This window comes from Heloderma suspectum, chromosome 1 (genome assembly GCF_057233095.1).
Source record: "Heloderma suspectum isolate Gila_16-S chromosome 1, 16-S_ref, whole genome shotgun sequence".
NCBI lineage: Eukaryota > Metazoa > Chordata > Lepidosauria > Squamata > Helodermatidae > Heloderma > Heloderma suspectum.
Window position 1 is genome coordinate 158,274,450 of NC_139458.1, and position 8,741 is coordinate 158,283,190.

An 8,741-nucleotide genomic window follows, 5' to 3' on the forward strand; every position below is an offset into this window, starting at 1 on the left:
GGAAATGGGGTAGGGGAAGAGAAAGAAAAATGCTGCTCCACCCTCCCTTCTGCTCTGCTGGCATGTGATTTCTTTGCCTTCAGATCTTCCCCCATTCACTAGTAGGATTGCTCTGTTAGTTAGCATGTGCATAGTCTCTGTTCCTTATATTTCAGGAGGACCTACTATAGGACACACAATACATACTTTTGTGGATGAAAATATTCTGGAAGTATTCAAGAATTCCCACTGCCTTGCCCTGCCAAAAATGGGTGTCACTCCATCCAAAACTAAGCATGTAACTCAGTACTGTCGATTGATCGACGGATTGCTCTCTGGATCTTCAGACAGGGTCCTGCCCCCCCCGGAGATGCTAGGGTTTGAACCTCCCAGCGACCCTCAACCCTCCCTCATAAGAGCAGGCTTAACTCTTTCCAGATCATGTTTAACCTACGGGACATAAAGGAGCTCAAGAAAGTTGAGTTGAGTTGTGGCCATTAAAAAAAAAACTGAATTCAAAAATACAAACCATATCAATCTTTCTGGAGCCTATATGCTTTTCCCCCTCTTCTTTTTCTTTTTAAGGTAATGTTTCCAGGATTGATTCTTCATTGGAAACAAGATAAACTTCAGAAAGGCACATTTTCTGAGAAATCTTTCTTTGGAAACAGTTCTTTGTTGAGGAAATCATTGAGGGATTGATCCACTAAGCACTGCAGCTGTAGTAGCAGTTGAAATGAATGGAGGATGTGCAGCAGCGGCGTTTGGGGGATTTTGCCCTTGCCTGACAAAATTTTAACAGGCTTTGTGATCACCTCCCTTCATTTGGGCTCTGAAGTCAATGACAGTGTAAATCAGGGGCGTCCTCTTCAGATTTTACACATTACAGATCTTCACATAGGAACTTGCATGTGCTGGAAACATCACCTCTTTGTCATAAGCTGAGGTAGACATTAATTAAATGTCATTCAAATGGCAAGTCTTTCTAGTCAGGAGCCACAAACAGCCCTCTCTTCATTGCCTATGGAGGAAGCGGTAGCGATCAATCATTTTATATGTCACACGGAATATAATTGTTGAGGGGGGTGGGAAAGGTCTATTTAAAGAAGCACTGAAAATAGAGTTTGCAATAATGTTTTATCTGTTTAAGCCTTTCTCTTAAATGGTTCATAAAACCAAGCAAACATACCTTGAAAGATTCCAGTATAACGCTCTGTGTCCCAGCATCTTTGCCTGAACTGCATATTGACCCCAAAGTTTTTATAGCCATTTGTTCTTCCACATTTTGCAGGTGCTAGAGCAGGGGTGTCATGCCTCAGGTCTGTGGGCCAAATCCAACCCACCTGGGGTCCCAATCTGGCCCTCCAGGAATCCCCAGATGGCCACTCCCCCTTCCCCTGGTCCCACCCCCTTTCCCTACAACCACCTATCATTTGCTGGTTTCCCATTTTTGCACAGTTCCCCCCCCCCATTTTAAAAGACCGACATGCCTCTCCTAAGGCTTAGTTACTGGCAGTAGGAGCTTGAAGCTAAAATTTTGGGCCCCATCCCCTTTTGCCTTTGGCTCCACCCACCACTGGAATACATCCTCCCAGCTGGCTTTGGAACCTGGTAGCCCAAAGACGAATCTTAGCAGGATCAGAGCCAACCAACAGCAAAATCTCTTTGCTGTATTAGGCAACTATTTTACCACATATTCTATCACACATTGGCACCAAACATTTTCCACATTTTCCAGGTTAACCTCATGTCAATATTTGATTCCTTTATTTATTTATTACATTTCACCGAATGCGCCTTTCATTAAAAAGATAAGGATGACTATGCTGGAAAAGATTTATGCTCTGTTCAGTCTTGCAGTTACTCTTCCACAGGAGCCAGAGATGGATCCCGGTTGAGCTCCCAAGCAAGGCATGATCAAGGCAGCCACAGCTGGTTGTTGTCTCCAGTATCTGGCAATTAGGGGTTATGCTACTTGAATATGGATTTTCCATTTCGACTTGTCATAGCTATTGACTGACTCACCTTCTATGAATGAATCAAGTCCTTTCTTGCAGCACAACCCTACACATATCTACTCAGAAGTAAGTTAAATGGGGCTTACTCCCAAGTAAGCAGGTCTGGGATTGCAGCCTTATGCTGGTGACATTCACATAAATCAATTGGCAGTGAATTTCATACAGGAAATGATGTGAAAAACATCATTTTTGTTCTTTCTTTTTTAGCCCATTGCCATTCAATGTCAGGTGTGCTATCTCTGAGTTCTAGTATTCTGAGAGAATCTAAATGATGTCTGCCCACTCTCTCCACATCATTTGTAATTTTATAAACTTGTCTCATTTTCTCTCACTATGCTTATAATGCCTGAAGCACCTAAAAGCATCTAGACACTGTGCAGAGCTAAAATCAAGGCAGTGTCAAGCCCGCTTACAAAGTTGCAATCTATAAGGCAGCACACAAGAAGTAAGAGGACCGGAAGGGAAAGGGAAGGGTAGGCAATTGTAGAAAGATTGATTTTTAATATATTTTTTTAGATCCTACTTAAACTGCGCAAGAGAAGTGGATAACTGAAAGGTGGTGTAAGAGAAAGGATTACTGTGTCATGGACCAACTGAGGCCCAAAACTGTGTGAGCAGCAAGAAGACATATCCACGGGCTATTGCAGGCTGCGTGTCTCATTTCAATCAGATCACCCTGCCTGCACAAACAGGAGATATTCATAGCCTAGGTTGGCATTATGTTAGCACATTAGCATTGCATGCATGGCATCGGAAGGCATGGTTTTCAAAAAGACATGGGACAAAACCACCTAGTTAAGTTCTTCTGGCCTTCCCAGCATCATGTTTCAATCAGGACTTTGAACAACGGGCAGAGGAGAGAAATGGGCAAAAGAATCTTGGGCTTTCTGAGGAGATTGGGCACCAGATGGAGGTTTGAACAGTTCTGATGACAGAAGAAAGGGAAGGGCACAAGACTGGAGGAATTCAAAAGTTCAAAGTATTACTTGAAAGTGGATCATGTATCCACAGATTATCCTGAGACAAAGTATTTAGAACTCCTATCATTTGAATTTTAATATTTTGACAGCCAGGACAAGATGGCTCCTGCTGGGCTAGGCAAGAGTCCTTGTTCAGCCAGAAGAAGTGCTGTCCCTGTTAGTCCTGCAAGCGGGACCTTAAAGTGACAGCATTCAATATAAAGAAACAAATTTCATGTGAGGTAAAGCAAACAAAAAGAGCCCTTTCCTGTGGAGAGAAACTAGCAATATGGTAGTGTGAGATGATGCTCAATGGAGGCAGGAACCAACAGTAAGATCAAGGCAAAGATGCAACATTTGGGTGGTGGCAAGGAGTGGTGGTGCTTCGCTTGGCTTAGCTGGAAGAATTGTGGCTTGTTTGGCAGAGCCCAGCATGGACTGCAAGAAGTACAGGTAGCAGCAGTGAGACAGTGGTGTGACACTCTGGAGTGTTGTGAATTTTGATAAGGAGAGTTGACAGGAGTACTCGACAGGGTTCCACAAATGGAAGGTGGAGAGGAGGAAAGCAGCCATGGAGGAGATAAAATGCAAACTGAGGGAAGAGCAAAATAAGATGAAAGAATACATGAAAATGTTGAAGGAGAGAGAAGAAGCCTTAGAGGAAGGAGATGAGTTGGAACATCTGGTGACATCCCAGATAGAATCTGTGAACGATGATTGCCCAGGCTGCACAGTCACTGTTACTATAATCAGTGGCTTGGATCTCTCAAGAGCTCACCTGCTGGGGCTGAACACCCGTGAGGGAGAAGATGTTGGATTGGAAAGAAGATGCCTCAAGCAGACCTTGCCTAAGAAATCTAGAGACCCTTTCCTGTCTCAGAGGTTGCATGTGGAGTGGACTAGGGCTTATGTCAAATGTCTGAGAAAACAGCTGTGTGACAGCAGGAACAGCCTTATCATAATCTGATCTGTTCCCAACTTTGGTCTTGCAGTGGCGGGGGTGGGAGAATGGGTGGTTCCAGGAAGTGCTACCATGCAGAATCTGTAGATAATAATCAGCTGTAGGTCAGGGAGCCTGTGCCACTGAGGATGAGAAAGCTTGCCCTGCTGAGACTGTAGATAATTTTATTGAAACATCTTTGTGAGCCACTCCTTATTTTTCTATTTAAACTGCTTTGGGAACTTTTTGTTGAAAAGTTTTGTTTATATACTATAAATAAATACATACATACATAAAAGAAAAAAAAGAGCAAAGAGAACAAAGGAGGGACTGATATAATCGGACCAGCATGTGTGAAACATGACATGCATCTTATGCGTTATGGCAGCTTCTAAACTGAATACTTGACATTTTGTATCAAATGTTTCTCTTTCAGGATGTATGTATTTAGCATTTTAAATCTGATGAATGCTGACAAGCACACTGTTTCCAACAAGGCTCACAAAATAAGAACTATTTTGAATCCAGATCTCAACCATTCTAATCAGGCAAGTCAAAACTTAGGCACAAGCTTTGCCATGAATATTCAGCCAAGCTCTAGTCTGAATAGTATTTCACTTATTATGAGCTTGACCTATTTCCCCTCTAAAGTTAATGGTGTAATTGAGAATTGGGCCAACTTACTTCAGTGGCTGCTTGATGATGTCCATAATTAATCCCATTTTGCATGAGTGAATTGCCCTCAAACAGCTTAGCCACCTGTGAAAGTATATAAAGATCTTTTAAGTAATTTTTTAAAAAATATACTGGTGCATATTACCTAAAGAGCCAGAGTGAATGTTCCAAGCAGTGAAGATTGTAAGGTGGATGGCTAAAAGAACTTGTGAAAAAACCCTCTTTTCCAGTCCTGAATATGCTCTATTGAATTGCCTAGGTGAATCTGACAGATGCAGTCCTATTCATTGGGGTTATATATATAAAAATGTTTTCATTTTGATCACTGGAGTGAATGCTCTGCCAGTGTCAGTGGGTATAATAGACTAATGGGAAATTATGTTCTCTGCGTGGCTGCAAGATCATTTTAAAGACAAACCCCCCAAATGTGTAACACCCCTTTCCAACCTCAAAACCATCTAAACACACTCAGTATGAAGCTCTTTCGGTCTCTTGAAGCATCTAATCTGTTATTGGAACCTCTCCCTTTGTTATTCTTTGTATGGTCCTAGAGCACAGGGATGGACTGAATCCACCAAACAAATAATTTAGAGCTGTGTAGAATGCTCAAAATGGGAATGAACTATTGGGACAGAATAGCATGTGCTTCTCCCAGAAACAATAAGAAATGTCTTTTCTTTTTTTACAGTGCCAACTCTTAAGACAAAGGAGTGGAATGGGACATGGAGGGGGAGATGGCATGCAGCCTCTCCGTTACTCAGAGGTTGGCAGAAATGGCTTTCAAAGCAATTGCTTAATCCCTCTAAACACAATCATTCTTCCGATTTGCCTTCTGCAGGCATTGACATCTTGAATTTCAAATCCATGAATAAAAAGAAAGGATGAGAAGGTTAAATAACAATGAACCTGTAGGCTGTACTGCAATCCCAGCTAATTTTCAGCATGGTAGGTCTCTGATGATACTCCTTATTCAGCCTCCAAGCCAAGTAAACCTCTACCAGCACGTTCCTGGTCATGAGCTCTAGCCTTTACAGTGACATGTACAAATGCACTCAGTCAGTTGGAAGTCAGGGTAGTACTGAAAAGGCAACTATTAATAGCAGAGGTGCACAACCTTTTTCGCCCAGGGGCTGTATCTGGTATCAGCTGGGGGGGACAGAGGCCATAGATATGTGCCCACACATGCACGTGCGCACGCACACACACACACACACACACACACACACGATGGACTGCTTCAGGGTTGCTGGGGGAGGTAGGAAACTTTAGCCTCCCTCCCCACCCCAGCAACCATGATAGGGATTGATGTTCTGGTGCTGCTAATAGCAGAACTGGAATCATGGTCTTTCCCCTGTTATTCCAGCAGGGAAAACTGGGTGGGGCACCTGCAGGCTCAGCCGTCTGCAAAGGGAGTTGCAGCGGGCCTCATGTGGCTTGCAGGTTGCGTACCCCTGCTTTATGGAGCTGGGTGAACCCTGCCCTGCCTCAATCCAGAAAGGGCCAAGCCTTTCTGAGCTTTCGGATAACTTTTAGAAAGAGTCAGAGCTGTTGCTTGGAATCCAAGCAAGGAATCCAAGGTAAGGCTTTACAGCCTAGTAAAGGCCCAAGAGAGCAGCCCTCTCCTTCAACCTGTCCCCATCGCTGCTGCAGGAAAGAGAGTTTTGGAGAAAGGAAAGGGAGCAGGGGCAGCTCGGAATGGCCTGAGGTTGTTCAAGAGTTGAACTGAAATTCAAAAGGATGTAGGGTCAAACTACACATTCCATTAATTACATAGGGTGTAGATGACCCTCTCTTGCTTTTTAGTTGTGAGTGGGTGCATGCAGCCCCGATTTGGATCAGGACCAACGGACACCAAGAGGAGAGGATTAAACTTCAGCTCCAGCCATTTGCTTCCCCAAATCTCTCTCTCTCTCCCCCCCCCCTTCAATAGGGATGCAAACAAAGGAAAGAGCTTCAGCTGAAGACAATGGAAACTCTTTTCATAATCCTCCAGGAAGAATTTTGGAAAGCAAACAACTGCCAGAGGGTGGGCTGTGTGTGTGTGTTAATCCTCCCTCTAGGGGCCGATCCACACGTACCGCTTTTTTTCACTCCCAATGAGGTTTCACCGCCCACCTTTCACACTACGCAGTAACTGCCTTGAATTGGACCCGGAGTTTCCAGGTCCCATGTTCCCGCTTTCAACACCCTGTTATCCCAGTATTTCCCCCTAATGTGCTCTGATTTCCCGCCTTCGCTACCATACCTGGTCGTTGTCCCCTCCCATGCATGCCCATTTACAGCGGTGTTCGTATTTCCCTACTGGCCAATCAGAGCGCACCACTTGCTCAGGTCGTCTTCTGGCTATCAATCGCGTCTCTTCCTGAGCAGCTGTTGTCCGTGAGCAAACAGGTAGCCCCTCTGCACCCCCGCCCTTGGCTCTTTTTTTTTAAACAAGGGGAACATCTTCGAATCTTTGAAGAATCGAAGTTTGGGGCTTGGAGGTGCCGCTGCAGCTTCCCCGTCTGCCGGGATCTTACGGTAAGCGCTTAAAGAACACTCCCCACCTTTCGTGTCTGCGTTGTATTCCGCCCTGTGTATTGCCGCCCCCCTCTGTTCTTCCCCCCATGGCGCCATCGCTCGGCACCCCCTGTGCCCTCCCCCCTTCATCTGGACACCACTTTCTTCCTCGCCGGGCTTCCCCCCACCTCCGGACATGTATCGCGGCACCTCGAGCTTCTCCCTCCACGGCAGCGTGGATAAAGATTTCTTGGGGAGACTCCTGCACTGCTCTCATCACTGTGAACGCTGTCCCTTCTCCAAGAGTGCCCCCATGTACTGCATGAGGTGGTCCCGTCTCCCCTTCACCACCTTTCCCAGAGTTTTCTGGGGGTTATTTGCCTCCACACGAGTGGTGTGTTTCACCCTCCTTCCTGCGACTGTCGAGGCACGCCCATTGTTTTGAAAACAACGTGGGCTGAGCCGGCTGGACTGGGATTGTGGGGATTGTGTGCTGAATGGCTGATCAGGCTGTGGGGGACACATAACGTGTCTGGGCACACGGTACCGGGGGATGGCATTTGCCCTGGCACATGAGTCAGGATGGCTTCCCCCGCTTTACCTCCCCCAGAAAAGCCCGCAAAGGCTGCCTGCTCCTCTGTCATTTTTTTCTTGCCTCAGCGCCGTGCTCTGTCTCACTTTCGTGGGCCGCCATGAGAGCCTCCAGCCGGTAACATGGGGGGGTGCGCCCTGCGCAGAAGGTGCCCCAAATCCGGCCCATGACATGCGGCTGCCCTGTGATGCCCCCCTGCACTGTGACGACTATGTGGGCCAGTCCCCCCTCTGATATTTACTTCCGTGTGTTCCTTTCTTAGGCTCTCACAACGCGGACCGCCGGGTGACCCTTGATGGCAGGGAGATCCACTCCTGCTGCTTGAAATCCCGACCTGTGTTGTTCTATGAAAGATCTGCTGCATCGGCCCCCCCTTTCTTCCCATTGATGCCGACAGAGGATGGCATCAACTAGCAAGGGAAAAGGGGTGTCATAGAGGCACGCAGAGATATTGGACTTGCTGGACATTTGCGGGGGAGCAGAAGATCCAGGAGCAGCTTCGTAGCAGCCACAGGAACCTGGACTTCTTCGAGGAGATCTCCAGGCAGATGACTGAGCCTAGCGCCATTGAGTGCAGAGGAAAGACCAAGTCCATGCGCCAGGAGTACAGGAGGGTGGTTAACCATAACTCCAAGTCAGGGAACAACGCTACCACCTGTCTGTATTATGCAGAGCTCCACAGCATTCTCCAGGGGAATGCCACCATTCGCCCCAAGTGCATGGCCGGAGGTTTGCAGATTGCTCATGGTGCTGTCCGCACGGAGACCTGGAGACAGACCCCCAGGAAGGACTAGGGGTGGATGAAAGTCCCCTACCTGTCCTCGAAGGACATTCGCGGTGGGGGGGAGGCGCTTCGCTGCTCCCCCCGCGAAGTTCAGGCTGGGGGGGAGGCTTCCCGCCTCGCCCCGGCCGAAATTCAGGCCGGGGGGGAGGCTTCCCGCCTCGCCCGGCCGCGAACGCGAAAGTTTTTTTTTTTTAAAAAAAACACCCCCTGATAGGCTACGTGACGATTAACGTAGCCTATCACGGCTAGATCTGCAAAGTCAGCCGTGATAGGCTACGTCAATCGTCATGTAGCC

General features: G+C 46.9%; 1 pseudogene; it reads left to right on the plus strand.

Annotated features, from left to right (window-relative positions):
• Positions 1–3,527: 3,527 nt before the first annotated feature.
• Positions 3,528–3,923, plus strand: LOC146358348 (nucleolar protein 12 pseudogene; annotated as a pseudogene).
• The last annotated feature ends 4,818 nt before the right edge of the window (positions 3,924–8,741 follow it).